This window comes from Humulus lupulus, chromosome 6 (genome assembly GCF_963169125.1).
Source record: "Humulus lupulus chromosome 6, drHumLupu1.1, whole genome shotgun sequence".
Taxonomy (NCBI): Eukaryota; Viridiplantae; Streptophyta; class Magnoliopsida; order Rosales; family Cannabaceae; genus Humulus; species Humulus lupulus.
In genome coordinates this window covers 33,237,793-33,254,478 of record NC_084798.1, presented here as the reverse complement: position 1 = coordinate 33,254,478, position 16,686 = coordinate 33,237,793, and the positions used below count along the sequence as shown (strand labels likewise).

Here is a 16,686-nt window from a genome sequence, read left to right as displayed (position 1 = left end):
CCATTACTAACAGATAAATAACAACTTCCAGACCAACTCTTAGCCTCCGGAACATCGAATTCCACTTAACAAGGAAGTGGGATCGATCCTGAGCCCAAACGGTTAAGTTTCCAACCTAAAAATCCCATTAAGGTCAATTTTCCCCTTAAGAGCCGCGGTCCCTCACAGCCGCGCCGCAACCCGCCTCTAATTCCAGAGGCTCGGCCTCCCTGGAAACCAACGCGCGCCGCGACGCGCCCCTGAGACGCCGCGGCCCGCCCATGCATCCGAGCCCTGTTGGCTCAAAATCCTTTTCGCAGGTCGTGGCTTACCATAAAAGAGCCGCGACTCATCACCACGAACCTAGAATTTTCTGGGTTTTTCTCCAACCGAACCCAGCCAAAACTCACTAAATTCCATTCCAACCTTCCAATTAAATCCCCAAAAACAATATACCTCTTACAAGCAATCAAACCCAACCAAATACTAAATTAAACTCATCAAAATCCCAAAACCCAATCTCCCAATTAACAAACATGCATGAACTCTATAATTCTAGATATTCCAACTGAATTAACATAATATCCCTCAATTCAAAATCCTTGCCTCAACTATATGACTCCAGTAGCAATAACTCCCAGCAATCCCCTGGTTTCAAGCCTTCCCTCCAAGCAAGATCCTTCAAGATAATCAAAATCACCAAAGCCCCAAGAGAAGAAGTGTAGTACGAGAGAGAGAAAGAAAGAGCTGATGTATTTCTTTCCTTTAGTTTCCTTAACCTTCTCAGCAATCCCAGCTCACCTAAAAACTAATCTCAGCCCAAGAATGACCATTTTACCCCTTGTCCTTACCTTACTCATCAAATATTCACAAGGGCAATTTTGTCCTTTGCTTTAAATCCTGCCATCCACAATTTGATCCTATAATTCCCGCTACTCCCGATATTCTCACACAATTACCAATAAATTCCTATTACCCACTAATTCCTGATAATGTAATAAATTACTAAAATACCCCGAACCGGGTATTTAGACCCCGTTGTGACTTTTCCGCTAACTTGCTCATCGAGACCGCCTCTCGTCGAGTAATCCAAATATATCCACATAATAATGTGGTCTCACTCATACAAGCACATATTTAATATCTTTAAAATACAAGCATAATTATATTATAATATAATTCACATATTAACTCAATTATTGCCTCCCGGCCCCTTAATCCAGGCACTAAGCCTTATTAGGAAATTTGGGATGTTACAAGGAACATGCCCTCCTGACTATTGATAGTATTTACGAAGATGTTCTGCGTTCCAGGCCCTTGGGACCTCTGTTCCATCAAGTCGCCTTAAGCGATATGTTCCCGGACATACTTCATGTTGGATTTCGTATGGTCCTTCCCAGTTTGGGCCCAGAACCACCACTCTCGGTTCTTGGGTTGCAGGGAAGACTCTTTTTGGACTAGATCATCGGTTTCAAACCGTCGGCTCCTAACTTTAGAGTTAAAATGTCGAGCAATCTTGCCTTGGTACATCGTCAACTGAACCTGGGATTCTTCCCGGATCTCTTCAATGAGGTCTAAGGATTCCTGGAGTAGGGCGTGGTTATGGGCGGGATCATATGTGTCCCTTCTGTGGGATGGGACAACTGTTTCCACTAGGATGACTGCTTCACATAATACGCAGGGTACCTCCTCCTCCGGCCACTTGCTTTTGCAGGCTTGAAGCTTTTTCTTCAATGTTCCCTTCAAGATCTTGTTCACGGCCTTTATTTGCCTGTTTACAAGCAATAATAATAATTTAAATAATATTGTTTACATTTAAATAAGCAAATATCCCTGAAATATCTAACTTATAACAGTATTGGAGTGTTTGTCTCGATCAAACGAACAACTTTGGTCGCATGTTTTTGCCTATCTTATTTCCCTACTGCTCAGCATACTCCTTCGTCTATTGAGTTGCAGAGTTTCTTATGATAACCTGGTTGTAGGTCGACCAGACCTTTATTAATGATCGGTCACGTGCTATTCACATACATTTTTAATGCGCTACGTCATCATGCAAATATTTAGGGAAACACATTTAATAAGTATGAGATAAAAATAGTAAAGAACTAACTTATAATATCTTGTTCGGAAGCACCGCTTGGATTTTGATTTTCAACTTGTCGAATGCATCCCCCAATTTGTGGGAAGAATTTGGTCATTTATAAAATTAGCATATAATTATTATTGAACTTTTTAGTTTCTTTTATATTTAATGTATTGTTTATTTTTTTTAAATGTAATGTTTGTTTTTTATAATGTAACATTTAAGTTAACTCTAAATTAATAATTTTTTATTTTTTACTCAATATGATATTATTATTTAATTATATTTATTAATGTTAATATTTATATAAGAATAATATTAGTTAAATTAATTATTAATAATAAAAAAGAATAAAAGAAAAATATTTATTTTGATATAAAATTTGAACTAATGGATTGGAGATGAAATAGTAAATATATGATTGGACACAGTGTTAGGCTCTCTCTAACCCTTTGAAGCAAATTAAGCTAAGCTGTCTCTTTCTCCTTTCCACTTCGGTACCTCTTCTCTCAAGGATAATTCTTCTCTCTATTCTCTCAAGTCTCAATGGTCGCTCTTTACTCTAAACACTGATTCTGGACGATTATGGTGATCCATTCCAGCTAGTTGTGGTAATTAGCTATCTCTCTCTTTCATCCGACATTTAAGGCTAATAAAGATTGAGAATCATGTTGTTCTACTAACTTGTATATAAGATTTTCTCACTCCCTGCATCTCTGTCTCTGTTTTTCATTGTCTCTTGCGTTGTGAAATGGTTGTTGTGCAATTAGTGGTTAGCAACAGTCTCTTGAGCAATGTGAGCTTCGATTTCGTTGGATCCTAATCTTGTTCTTAGTCTACATTGGATTTACATGAGTTTTGCACAATTCTTTTACCTAAATTCATTGGACGATTTTTGTCAATCTTTGACCTAGAAATTCTTAGGTTGTTAATAGTTTATGGTTCATATTTCGTAAATATTTCTTTGAAGATTCATTTGGTTTAACTTTGTCTATTTTTCTTAGATTTTCGTTACAAATGCATGCAAGGCGTTTGAGAAAATGTATCATTGAATGACAGAGCACTGCTTTGTTCTTCTATACATACATACATACATATATATATAATCTTGGCTATTTCCTTTTATGCTTGTGCTTTAAAATAGTGGTTAATCATGCTGAAAATAAAAAGAAAAAGAAAAAGAATAAGCATTTCATTTCTCTCAAGTACAACGCAACTTTAGAGAAAAAGACTATTCTCTGGAGAACATGAAGTGAGACTTCACAAAAAATAGGCACCTTTAGCTCAGTACATGTTAGAATATGACTGCAAATATAGCATCAAAATACATACACAGGACACTTTTCCTTACAATGTAAACTCTTAATAATTATAATATTTGGGCGGTCATGTTTAAATATATATATTTATTTATATAGAATCAAAACTTTACTGTAAAACTATTCAACATATATACTAATTATATGATAATGTATTTGATATTTGATTGACTTTGGTCTTTAATGTGTGGAATGATACAATGTTTATTTCTAGTTTTACTTAAGTCTCTAATTTTTATAGTTTGTACTCCACTTGTTTGATCATAGTCCTACTAGTAAAGTAGAAAATGAAAATGAGCGTCTGTATCTTTACTTATTATGCTTTGTTATATGTTTTTGGTGATAATCTTATATAGCTTCTAATTTTCTAGATGGCTACGATAATAGATATTTTCCCTCCACTAACGAGTATCTCATTGGATATCTCTTGTAGTTTTGTAGAAGAGATTACCCGACAACTAGCAATTTAGATGCTTGATTGCTAGAGGAACTCTCAAAGCTTTAGTTGCATAAGATGTGTACCACTGAGAGATCATTATTGCTGCATGAAAGTAAAGAGGATTGTGATTGATATGTTAATAGAAGCCAGTCAAAATCTTATAGCTAAGAACACTATATATCGCAACCTTTCCTCTTTCATATGCTTCAAGACTCTTCCAATAGGTTTTGGGTTGAAAAACTTTCCCAAACTAAGAATTCTCACGCTTGATAATCAATAAATGTTTGTTAAAGTGCCAAAGAATACAAGAACAAAGCAATCAAAAGTTGGAAGAAAGCTTAAGTTGCCAATGGAAGATGTCACTGCGTTCACATCGCTATATAGCCTAAATATAGCGATGTGAATGTAGTGACATCTTCCATTGGCAACTTGAGCTTCTTTTAAACTTTTGATTGTTTTGTTCTTGTATTCTTTGGCAACTTAACAAACCTTTTTTGACTTTCAAACGTGAGAATTCTTAGTTTAAGAAAAAAATTTAACAGTATTTTCAACTTAGAACCTACTGGAAGAGTCCTAAAGAAAGCCTACCATTTATAGTGTCTCTAGCTACAATAAGATTTTGACTGGCTTCCATTAACACATCACTCAAAAGCCTTCTTACCTTCATGGGACAATAATGATCTCTCAATGGTATTGATGATGATTAGCGCTGAGCAGAGGATGAAGCCATGGACTTGTACCCATCTCTTCCTCTCTTGTACATCCATTGAACCCAATAGGTCATACTTCAGTAAGTGTTTCTACAAGCTCCAAAACAGAAGTAAACAAATAGACTCCATCTTTTGTCATTCCTCTTTTCTAGGTTCACTCATCGTATCCTCAAAAGTAAGTATTATCTATGCTATCCCCAAATCTTGCGTAACGTGCAGTTTGTCTAATAATATTTTTACTATAACGTGGTAAAGGCTGATCTTGATTTAGTGATGTGGTCTTGTTTGCTCCAACATTTCATAGCTGTAGTAGAATATATGAGCTTATCACCAAGTAACTCGTTGAGTAATACTTCCCTTCGATGTTTGGAGTATCTCATATAGTCAAGCTTTTGGAAAGACTACTCTCATTTGCAGGCACCGGGCTCAGGTTCTTAACTTATTTGAAATATGAGCAAATCCTAGGTTCTGACACCTTTTTATCTAGCAAAATGTAGCATAAAGGGATGTTCGGTAACTATTATTTGAATAGTTTTCTGTTTATTTAAATGAGAAGTCAAAAAAAAAAAAAAAGCAGAAATCTCGTTTGGTAACTTTATTTCTATATTTTATTTCTTAAAATTTCAATTAAAATTATGAAAATTAAATAATTAAAAAAATCTACTGTCAATATTTTTTTTACACTTTTTTCCTCCAACCCTCATGAACTCTACTTTTTCTCGTTCTCATTAGAGATGCCACAGTTATTATTCTCCTCAAGGATGCCATAGTTACCTCCTCCATTATCACTTGAACCTAGCTAGCTCTATTGTCTACTTCGTCAGGTATCATTTTATTGTCTCAAAGTACCATTCTTCTACCAATCTCTTTCTTCATATTAACATTTTCACTCTAATGTTGATAACTTTTATTGTGAGGGTTTTTGGATCTGTATAAAAATGGCGTAATTTCTAAATCAGATTCTTAGAGTTGGATTTTTCTACCACCAAGGTATGAATCTATTTCTATTTTTTTTGGGTTAGGTTTCTTATTTTGTTTTGGTTCGATAAGTGCTTCTGTGACTGGATTTTTAATAATTTGTTTCATGATAATTGTTTTCTCATTGGATTATGGTTCTATGATTGTTTTCATGATGGGTTTGTGACCAATGAGATAGTGGTGTTATTGAAGAAGGATCGATTCAATGAAATTGTTTGTGATGTATTTATAAAATGTCACATTTCTTTCATGAAACATGTGTGCAGAAGTTTTTTCTAAGCTGCTGGTTCAAATATGTGGTAAATTACACAATCTTCTTCCAAATTGGTTTGACCAACATTGTAGCTGCATTCAAAAAGATTTTTTTAGCAATGGGAATGGTTTAATTTCTTGCGACATTGATTATTAATGTTGGTATGATACCAAGAATATGAGGCTTAAAAATGTAGGTGTAAGATTTGGTGTGTCGGACATCACTGCATATGTCAGGAGTGCTTGTAAGTTAAGGGTTGAGAATTCTATATTGCCAGAGAAAAATCTATATGGATATGTGGTTCGTGGACAGCATAGGGTAGTGAAGAGTAGGTATGGGGTAGATGGTGGTCATTGGGATACTAGTAGTGGGGGAAGATTGTTGGCTCGCGGTTCTTGGAGAGATATCTTGGCTTTGTATGAGGATTATAGGCAGTTGATCTGTTTCAAGGTGGGGAGGGGGGGATAGGATTCGCTTTTGGGAGAATGTTTGGATTGGTGATGTTTCTTTAAAGTCTCAATTCCCTGATTTATTTTTGGTGTCCCTGGCCAAAAACTGCTTGATTAAAGATTTAGCAGTCTCGGGAGGTGAAGGGAGTTCGAGTGGCCTAGGATGGAATCTGCATTTCCGGAGGAATTTGTTTGATAGGGAGGTTTCTAGCTTGGCTCAGTTGTTACATCTGCTTCAGTATGTTGCTTTATCGTCGATTTTGGAGGACAGGAGGCACTGGATTCCTGACAATAGTGGAATGTTCTCTTCTAAGTCTATCTTTCATAGTTTGATCTACGCTCATTTAGGCTCGGAGTTGACTTGACCTAAGAAATTGTGGAAGAGTGTCTCTCTTTCCAAAGTTAAATTGTTTGGCTGGTTGCTATTCATGGATAAGTTAAATGTCCATGTTAACTTGCAGAGGAGAAGACTCTTTCACTATTTGTCGCCAAATTGGTATGTGTGTTGTAAGAATGAAGGGGAGTCAGCTCGACATTTATTTCTGGAGTGTCCTTTCACTAGGAAGGTGTGGTTTAAAGTGCTTGCCGAGTTTGGGGTCTCTTGGTGCATGCCTTCCTCTTGTTCTCAATGTGCCATTTAGAGGGATGTAAGAGGGTGGCTCGATTGTGGCAGAGTATTGTGTTGGCGATTCTTTGGGCTATTTGGCTGGAGAGAAATAGTAGGATTTTTGAAGACGTTTCTTGTACAGTGGAGATTATCTGGGATAAGATCAAGTTCTGGATTGCTACTTGGGTGTATAGATGAAGAGGTTTTGAGGGGGTTTCTTTTTTAGATCTTTGTAGGGAGTGGGGTAGTTTGTGGCTTTAACAGCTTATGGGGAGTGTGGGGTTCTTTGTGTGTGTGTTTTTTTTTTTGGCCTTGTTTTTGTTTTTGTTGTTACTACGGTATTACTTCGCCATAAGTGAGGGCTCTCAATTTTATTGAGAGGAGGTCAGTCAATGACCTCTATCTCTTTTTCAAAATATATATATATATATATATTGGAGCAAGCATGCTGTCTTTTTTTTTTTTTTAAAAAAAAGGTTTATATCACTAGAGGTCCTCAATCTTTTTTAAAAGTATCACTTAGGTTCCCAAACTTACTAAATGTGTATCACATAGGTCTAATTTGTTAGAAAATGATTTACATAAAGCACAACAAAAAGTGATTTATAACCCACGTAATTACAAAAAAATTAACTAGGTCATAAATCACTTTTTGCTGGACATAGATAGTTTTTTGCTACGCATTCTGTAAACTATTTTCTAATTTATAACTGAAAGGACCTATGTGATACACATGTAGTAAGTTTGGGGACTTAAGTAATACAAAATGAAATTTGGGGACCTACGTAATACTTTTAAAAAATATTTGGGACCTCTAGTGATATAAACCAAAAAAAAAAGTTGGCTTTGTGCATAAAACTCTTTGCAGATCTCTCTCTTAGTGATCATTTGTGTATAATTTGCTTCTGATCTCTCCTCTCCTTTGTTGGCTTGAAAAATCAGTCAAGTCAATTTTGTTGCCATTGACAGGTACCTCTTGCTTTCTTAATAACCACTTGTATTGACCAAAAAAAAGGGAAAAAACCGGTGAAAGTGGTCCATCTCATCGGAAACTAGCTTAGTACAACATTTTTCTATGCTACTAAGTTAAAGGACTATTTGTTGGTTTGACCCAACATTTTTGGGTCATGCCTCAGATTTTGGTGTTAGGCCACCTATATACGCATATTCAAGGAGAAGAACTAATTTGGGAATTAATTAGTGTGTATTAGTTGTCTTTTTATTAGGAGTCTTTTAATTCATTTAAGTGAGTCAGCAATTTAATGTAATCCTATTGGTTGGGGAGGGTCTTAGACATAATGTATAAATAAGTCATGAGAACATTTTAGAGGGGTAGATAATTTTTGTGACGGGTTTGTACAGAGAAGTTCTTTGTTAGGAGTCTCCAAGGTACTCGAAACCTTGGCACCATTGTATCCTTACCAATTTAATAAGACATTTACCATCCTCCATATCAAGTGCCTATCAAATTGGTACCAGAGCTTTCGTCGGGACCATGGTCGGCGGCAAGAAGATGACCACGTGTGTGGACACCATGGAGGATCCCGACGATTCGGCAACGACTTCAGCACAGCAAGAATCTACCCGAGCAATGGCGTTTCTGGAGGAAAAATTTGCTCTGCTCATGTCCAGGTTTGAACAACAATTAGAGGCTCGGCTTGACGCAAAATTTGAGCTGCTGTCCAAGAGCTTGTCTTCCTCATCCCCGACCTCCAAGAATGATGGAATTTCGCTCCAAAGTACACATTCTGGGTTCAAGAACCCACCTCCTGCCCCAATGTTGTCCACAACCTTGTCTTCATCTTTTCGATTTCCAAGAATGATGGAATTCCTCTCCACAGTCCACATTTTGGGTTCAAGACACCACGTCCAGCCCCAATGCCCCAACACTACCACCTTCTTTTGGCACGTTGTTAGCAGACCACTTCAGCCATTCATATTATTTTAGACGAGATTTTGAAAGTAGAAAGATTTTTTTCTTTGCAGCGATTCACCAATGTTGAGAAAATTAAAGCGACTGTCATTTCATTTGAAGGTGATGTGCTTCTTTGGTACCAATTTGGAAGCAAACGAAGACCAATGAACCATTGGGAGGACATGAAATTGCTTTTGTTGCGTCGATTTCGCAGCCAAAATGATGGGAATTTATGACCAATTTCTTGTGGTTCGCCAATAATCCCTCGTCAAGGAATATTACCGACACTTTATTGAATTTTCGGCACCCTTGGACAATGTTCCAAACAAAATTTTCCTAAGTACCTTCACTAACGACCTCAAGAAAGGGTTGCGGGATGAGTTGTGGGTGTTCTAGCCACAGTCTTTAGAAACAACCATTGAGTTAGCTCTTTTCATAGAAAGTAAAAATAGAGGCAGCTCACGATACCAGTCTTCCAATCCTTCACAATCCACAAACGATTTTTCCAGCCACAAAACACAATGGACTAGCTCCACTACACCCATGGGGTCATTCAAGAAAATGACGAAATCAGAGTACCAAGATAAGAAAGACAGGGGTGTGTGTTTAAAATGTGATGGGAAGTGGTATAGGGGTCATGTTTGTAAAAACAAAGAGCTAAATGTCATGATTATTCCCGATGAGGAGGTTGCCACGGAAGAAGAGCTGCTAGCCGACGAGCAAGAACCAACTTTGGATGCTACGAAAGTGAAAACGTCGGTTGAAGTTTCCCTCAATCCGATGGCTGGACTGACTGCTCCGAAAACGATAAAGATCAAGGGCTTCATTCACAACCAGCCTGTGGTAACTTTAATCAACCTCGGCGCTACTCACAATTTTATTAGTACGACTTTTGTCCAACAATTGGAGTTGCCAAAATCTAAAACCGAGGCTTACGGCGTGACAATGGGATTAAGCGAAGCAGTAAAGGGGAAGGAATGTGATGTGGGGTTGTGTTACAACTCCAAGACCTCACCATTGTTGAAGGTTTTTTGCCACTTGGGTTGGGGGGTTCGGATGTCATCTTGGGCATTCAATGGCTGTCTAAATTGGGTATGACTCACACTAATTGGAAGACTCAAGTCATGAAATTCCAACTAGACCAATCCGTCACTTTACATGGAGATCCTTCTCTTGGTAGATCCCTCATTTCTCTAAAGGCCATGCTCAAATGCTCATCATGTTGATGCAAGAACGGGCATGGATTTTAGTGGAATTAAATGAAGCCACGGTACTGACAAGAACCACTCCAGCAGTTTCAGACAAGTTTTAGACAGTGCTAGAGGAGTTTGCGGACGTCTTTCATATGCCCGAGGGACTGCCACCCATATAGTATCAGGAACATGCCATTATTTTTAAAAGAAGGCACTCCCCCGATTAGTGTACGACCCTATATATACCCACGGTTTCAGAAAGAAGAAATTGAACAATTAATTAAGGAAATGCTTACTACTGGAATAATTTAGATGAGCAGCAGTCCCTTCTCTAGTCTAGTGCTCCTAGTGAAGAAGGATGACTCTTGGCGCTTTTGTGTAGACTATTGGGTCCTCAACAAGGAAACCGTGCCCCACAAGTATCTCATTCCTATCATTGACGAACTTCTAGATGAACTACACGAATCTAAGGTGTTCTCAAAATTGGATCTCAAATCGGGTTATCATCAAATCTGACTCAAAATGGAAGGCATTCCTAAAACAGCCTTTCGCACTCACGACGACCATTATGAATTCAAAGTCATGTCGTTTGGTCTCACCAACGCTCCTGCCAACTTCCAATCTTTGATGAACGACATCTTCCGCCATTTTCTACAAAAGTATGTCTTGGTGTTCTTCGATGACATCTTAGTATACAACTTGGATGTTACTACTCACACTCAGCACCTACACACTGTTTTAGGGCTACTACAGCAACATAAATTGTATGCCAACAAGAAAAAGTGTGAATTCGGCCAGTCCCAATTAGCCTATTTGGGACACATCATCTCAGAACAAGGTGTGGCAGCTGACCCAACCAAGGTAGAAGCAATGCAAGCGTGGCCAACTCCCTCAAACATCAAGTCTTTGAGAGGGTTCTTGGGATTGATAGGGTACTATCGATAATTTGTATACAGATATGCTAAAATAGCTCTTCCACTCACTTCTTAGCTCAAAAAAGACAGCTTCCAGTGGGATTCAGTAGCAGCCTAAGTTTTTGAAGAACTCAAACATGCGATGTGTTCGGTTCCCGTTTTGGCCATGCTGGACTTTAGTAAACATTTTATCATCGAAACTGATGCTTCCGGCTTCAGATTAGGAGCTGTCCTTTTGCAAGAAGAGCGCCCAATAGCTTATTACAGCCACACTCTTGGCCATCGGGGACGCCTAAAATTCATGTACCAAAAAGAGTTAATGGCTATTGTGATTTCAGTCGTCAAATGGAGACCATATTTATTGGGCTGAAGATATATGGTCCGAACAAACCAGCAAAGTCTGATATTTCTTTTAAAACAGTGAGTCATTGGCCATGAATACCAGAAATGGGTCTCTAAGTTGATGGGATATGGCTTTGACATCGAGTACCGCAGTGGTGCAAGCAACCGAATGGCACCACCGAATGGCTGATGCATTGTCGCAGCTTGAAGGGCAACCTGAATGTGCCACCATTGCAGTACCACAGTGGAAATATTGGCCACAGTTGCAAGATGATGAGTTGGCACAGTTAAGACAACAACACCATGGCTTTACTACCACTAACGAATTTCTATACTACAAAGGGAGGCTGGTCGTTCCTTCTTCCTCTAAGCTTATTCAGTCGTTGTTGGAAGAGTTTCACAACTCCCCCAAGGGAGGGCATTCGGGTGAGTCTAAAACTTACCAACGGCTGAAAGCAGAAGTCTTTTGGACTGGCATGCGAAAAGATGTCCTCAAGTTTGTCCAAATCTATCAAGTACGCCAACAAAATAAATATTTGACCACCACTCCAGCGGGATTATTGCATCCAATTAGTCTTCTAGCTCAAGTTTGGGATGAAATCTCAGTGGATTTCATTGAGGGATTGCCGAGATCGGAGGGTTGAGATACTATACTTGTTGTCGTTGACAAATTGAGCAAATATGCTCATTTTATAGGCCTCAAACACCCCTACACGGTGGTAATCGTGGCTCAGCACTTCATGAAGGAGGTGGTTAAATTACATGGAGTTCCCTTAGCCATTATTTCAAATTGGGACAAGGTGTTTACAAGCAAGTTTTGGGAAGAAATTTTTCAACAACATGATTATATATCAAAGCACAGCACAGCTTATCACCCTCAAACGGAAGGCCAAACGGAGGTTGTCAATAGGTGTTTGGAGACATACTTACAGTGTTTTGCGTCTACAAAACAAAAGGTTTGGTACAAGTGGTTAGCTTGGGCTGAGTATTGGTACAAGGTTTGGTACAAATGTACTCCCTTCAAAGCATTGTAAGGCCATAATCCACCACCACTCCTTCGGTATGACAAGGGGGTTGGCGTGGTTTCTGCCGTAGACACATTGCTGGAAGAGTGAGAAGAGATCCTGGATGAACTCCGCATGCAGCTCCTTAAAGCACAACAAAAGATGAAATTTTATGCGGACAAGAAGTGCCATCATGACGAATTCCAAGTGGGTGACTTGGTATTCCCAAAACTCAGACCCTACTGGCAGAAGACGTTGGCACAACGGAGGTCACAAAAGCTGGCAGCACGCGATTATGGCCCATACCCGATTGGAGCTGCCACTCACTACTTCCATACCCCCAGTCTTCCACATTTCACAATTGTGCAGAGCCCATGGAGCTAGTTTGGCTACTTACCATCTTCCACCACAACTAACAGCAGACTTGGAGTTGCGCACTTAACCTGAACAGCTGCTGGATGTGCGAAACAAAGTTGGAGGGCCACAAGGAGACACGGAGATCCTCATCAAATGGCATGGCTTACCAGATTTTGAAGCTACTTGGGAGGATTTCCACAAGCTGGCTACTGAGTTTCCGGATTTCCACCTTGAGGACATGGTGGATGTTTGGGAGCGGGGTAATGTTAGGCCACCTATAACACACATATTCAAGGAGCAGAACTAATTTGGGAATTAATTAGTGTGTATTAGTTGTCTTTTTATTAAGAGTCTTTTAATTCATTTAAGTGAGTCAGCAATTTAATGTAATCCTATTGTGGTTGGGGAGGGTCTTAGACATAATGTATAAATAAGTCATGAGAACTTTTTGGAGGGGGAGATAATTTTTGTGACTGGTTTGTACAGAGAGGTTCTCTGTTAGGAGTCTCCAAGGTACTTGAAACCTTGGCACCATTGTATCCTTACCAATTTAATAAGACATTTGACCATTCTCCGTATCAAGTGCCTATCATTTGGTTCTGATCTCAGTAATGGGCTTTGCAAAGTTTTATGTATTCAAAAAGAAAATTTCCTATTGGGTTTGATTGGCTGAGTTTATAAAACAATCTAAATCTATTCAAGTCACATTTTGCTGAAGTGATTTTATGTTAGTCTGAATCCTATTTTCATTTCTTGCTAATTGGTATGTACAGAGATTGACACTCTCATTTGCTTTCTTATTTATCATTTGATCAGTTCTTACATAAGGTAGAACAAGTTGCAACTACAAAACGTTTAAAGGTAAGACACTCTTATATTTTACCTTTTTGGTTTACAAGTTGTAATTAGTCATTTTCATGTTTAACAGAGAATTTAAGTTCCATCTTCACTTTTTTTACTGCCTCTGCTTTGCGTCAATCTCCATAGTACTTAAACCCTTTGTTAGAACATATTCAAAGTTCAAGGAAGGTCTCTACATCTACAACATTCAGTTTGAACAACATTGGCTTGAAGCTCATCCTGAACGGTTGGCAAAAGGTATCTTATTCGAAAGTTTGTTCTGTCATTCCATTGGCTTGAGTTATTTAGCTGGTTGAATTGGGTCTAAATCTTATGAATCTCATGATATCACTACTCTAATATAATTGTTTCTGAACAAAGAAAATGTCTCCTTGGGAGAGTTGGGTTATTATTCCTGATAATGATCATGTTGTGTCTTTCACACTCTTTTGGCCTATTGATAAAAGCTACAATAAAGATAGTGGAAAGGATGAATCACTTCAAGTGAATATGATTTGGATAGAGACTTAGTTTCTATTTAAATAGAATGGAAGGTCACGGTGGTAATGATGATGGTGAAATGGGGTTATTGATTTCAATTAGAATTTAGTGAGATTTTAGTTTGGTTTCTTATGTTTGAAGTTTCTATGAATTTAAAATATGGAGTTTTGAATGGAATACAGTAATTATGTTTTGGGCAGGTTAATTGTATTTATATAAATATAAATGTACATATATATATATATATACATATAATTGCAATTCAATCATCTGTTGGCTTTACTTCGTCTAACTACATATGTAAGCTTGTGATTTTCTTATCTTATATGTCTCAAATCACTCTGCGGTATTATGAATGCTGATGTGTTTAGATTTAAAAAAAAAATAGTTGGTTTACTTGTATACATTTGTTTCATCTGTAAATGCCTCTTCTCCTAGTTATAGGTTGTGTGCACAGAAGCAAGAATGTCTGTATCGAGGGAGAGAAGGATTCATGTAACACAGGAAGACTATGAGATGGATGGTAGAGGCCAAGATAATGAAGAAAGACACTGAGAAAAACATGTTCAGCAAGCTTTGTTAGTTTAGACTAGCTATTTACTTTAAAAGTTTTTTTGTATTAATGTATGATTGATTTTCTGAATGTTTTTTTCTTCTTTGTTTAAACATATTTTATTGGGGAATTCTCTTATAGGAGCTTCACTTTAAGCCCTACTGGTGGGGCTCTCTGTGTTCTCGATCCGCGAACAGTTTTCGGCGTAATTTTTTTTTTGACAGTATATATTGTAGTTATTTAGAGCATCTTGCAAATTTTCAGAAAATTCCGAATAGTTTACAGTACTGAAAACTAGGTTCAAACATGTTGTTGCACGTGTGACTAAATTTTTTTATGCGCGTGGAAAGCAACATGCTTGAACCTGTTTAAACTTAGTTGTCGATACTGTAAATTATTCATAATTTTCAGAAAATTTGCAGGATGCTCTAAACAACAACAATATACACGGTCATAAAAAAAATCGTACCGAAAACTGTTTACGAGTCGAGAAACACTGAGAGTCTCACCGATAGAACTTAAAATGAAGACTCTATAGAAAAACAGTCTATATATATATATATATTGAAAAAGTAACTAAGGTGCTAATCAAATAAGAACAAGCAGATATGATGATGAATTGACCACCATGCACGTGATGGATACACAAGCTCACCACATGCCTCAAGGATGGAGTAAAGTTAATTTTCACTTTCAACCCACTTCTACAGGTTCTTTGTTGGCTGCTCTAACTCTATTGTACACATGCATTCATTAAACAGTAGAGTAAAGATAAGATCATCAACAAGGGTGGGTGTGTAAAAATGTCAAAAGATACGGCTATAATATTTCACGCGTTATATTTAATGTGGGACCAATCTTATCTATAAGCACAGCAAGATAATAGATTTTCTTCCACCATCTAAAACCAGTGTTTTTTCCTTCATTAAATAAACTCGGCCATAAATATACTCCTTAAATAAACCCTTTTAATTCAAGATAAACTAGAACTAATGCTTATATTTACAAATTAAAAAAAAAAAGTATGTCTTAAAAACAAAACTCATATACAAAATAAATATAACACAAAACACAATAATATTTTTTAAAGGAAAGCGAAGCCAAACTATAAAGACGCTCGAATCAGCAAGATGATGTGATGTATATCGAGGAAAGTTACTCTATGACTTATGAATAGATCTCAACAAAAAATAAACAAGGCTACGAACAGTTATACATTAGTCTTTCTACAATTAAATAAACCAATATTCCTAATCGAGAAGAAATGAAATCATGAGATATTTTATTTATTGTGAATTAGTTTTTAAGTAGAATCGCATAGATCTTATAGTAATATCATATAATCTAATAAATAAAATTCGTGGCCAAAAAATTAAACATTATAATAAAAATTGATGCTCCAAAAGAATTACTTTCTTAATTAACTAATTATAAGGGAGCATATAAGAGGTTTCCACTAAAGATAATTTTTGTTGACGTATTTCTTAAAAGCACTAGGAAATTTTACGTTTATTGGCTTGTTTCATGAATCGTGCACTAGGACTTTTTTACTGGCAGAAGTATTTTTTTTCCCGATGCATTTTGCTAAAGTCCTTATTTTTTTCCGATAATATTTTTCCGCTAGTAAAAGTGGCTTTTTCCAGCGCATTATACGAAAAGCATCGTGAAAAGTTTGATCATGAAAATTTTGATACTTTGCAAAACTTTTGGAAGCGCTTTTAATCGAATTTTGTTGGGAAAAGTTGATCGTGTAATTTATTTGGAGACTTTTACTTGTTAATAATATAAGTTTTATTAATATGTAAGGATAGTTTAGTCTTTTAGCCTCTCATTATTTTGGCTATATATTTTGTTGCTCTTGTACTCTTATTTTTATCTCTTTCGACATAATGAAAACGTAGCCTCCTTTTTGATTCTCTCTCAAATCTCCTTTGTCTATTTTGCAAAATTATCATGGTATCAGAGCAATGTTCTTGAGTACCCTCGATTTGGTTGCGCTAGGATTACAATCTCGGTGTCTTTGGCTTTGATTTTGAGATTTTCGCACCAATCTTGGGGATTTCGCACTTTGTTCTGTCTATTTGGATTTCGATTGTTCGTCATGGCTGGCGCAAAAGATGATTCGCTTCAGTCCATCAATGTGCAATTGAATGGGCAGAATTATTCGTATTGGCATTATGTTATGAAAATTTTTCTGAAAGGGAAACGTATGTGGGGTTATGTTTCTGGAACTTCCACGAAACCGAA

General features: G+C 37.2%; 1 long non-coding RNA gene across 2 annotated transcripts; it reads left to right on the top strand.

Moving 5' to 3' along the window:
• The first annotated feature begins 2,496 nt into the window (after nucleotides 1-2,496).
• On the top strand, nucleotides 2,497-15,288 carry LOC133782026 (uncharacterized). Of its 2 annotated transcripts, none has more exons than XR_009870317.1 (4): nucleotides 2,497-2,676; nucleotides 13,362-13,406; nucleotides 13,474-13,643; nucleotides 14,325-15,288. It is a non-coding gene; the product is annotated as an uncharacterized LOC133782026 (long non-coding RNA). The 2 variants fall into 2 exon arrangements; XR_009870316.1 differs by having other exon boundaries at nucleotides 2,500-2,676; nucleotides 13,533-13,643.
• Nucleotides 15,289-16,686: the final 1,398 nt, after the last annotated feature.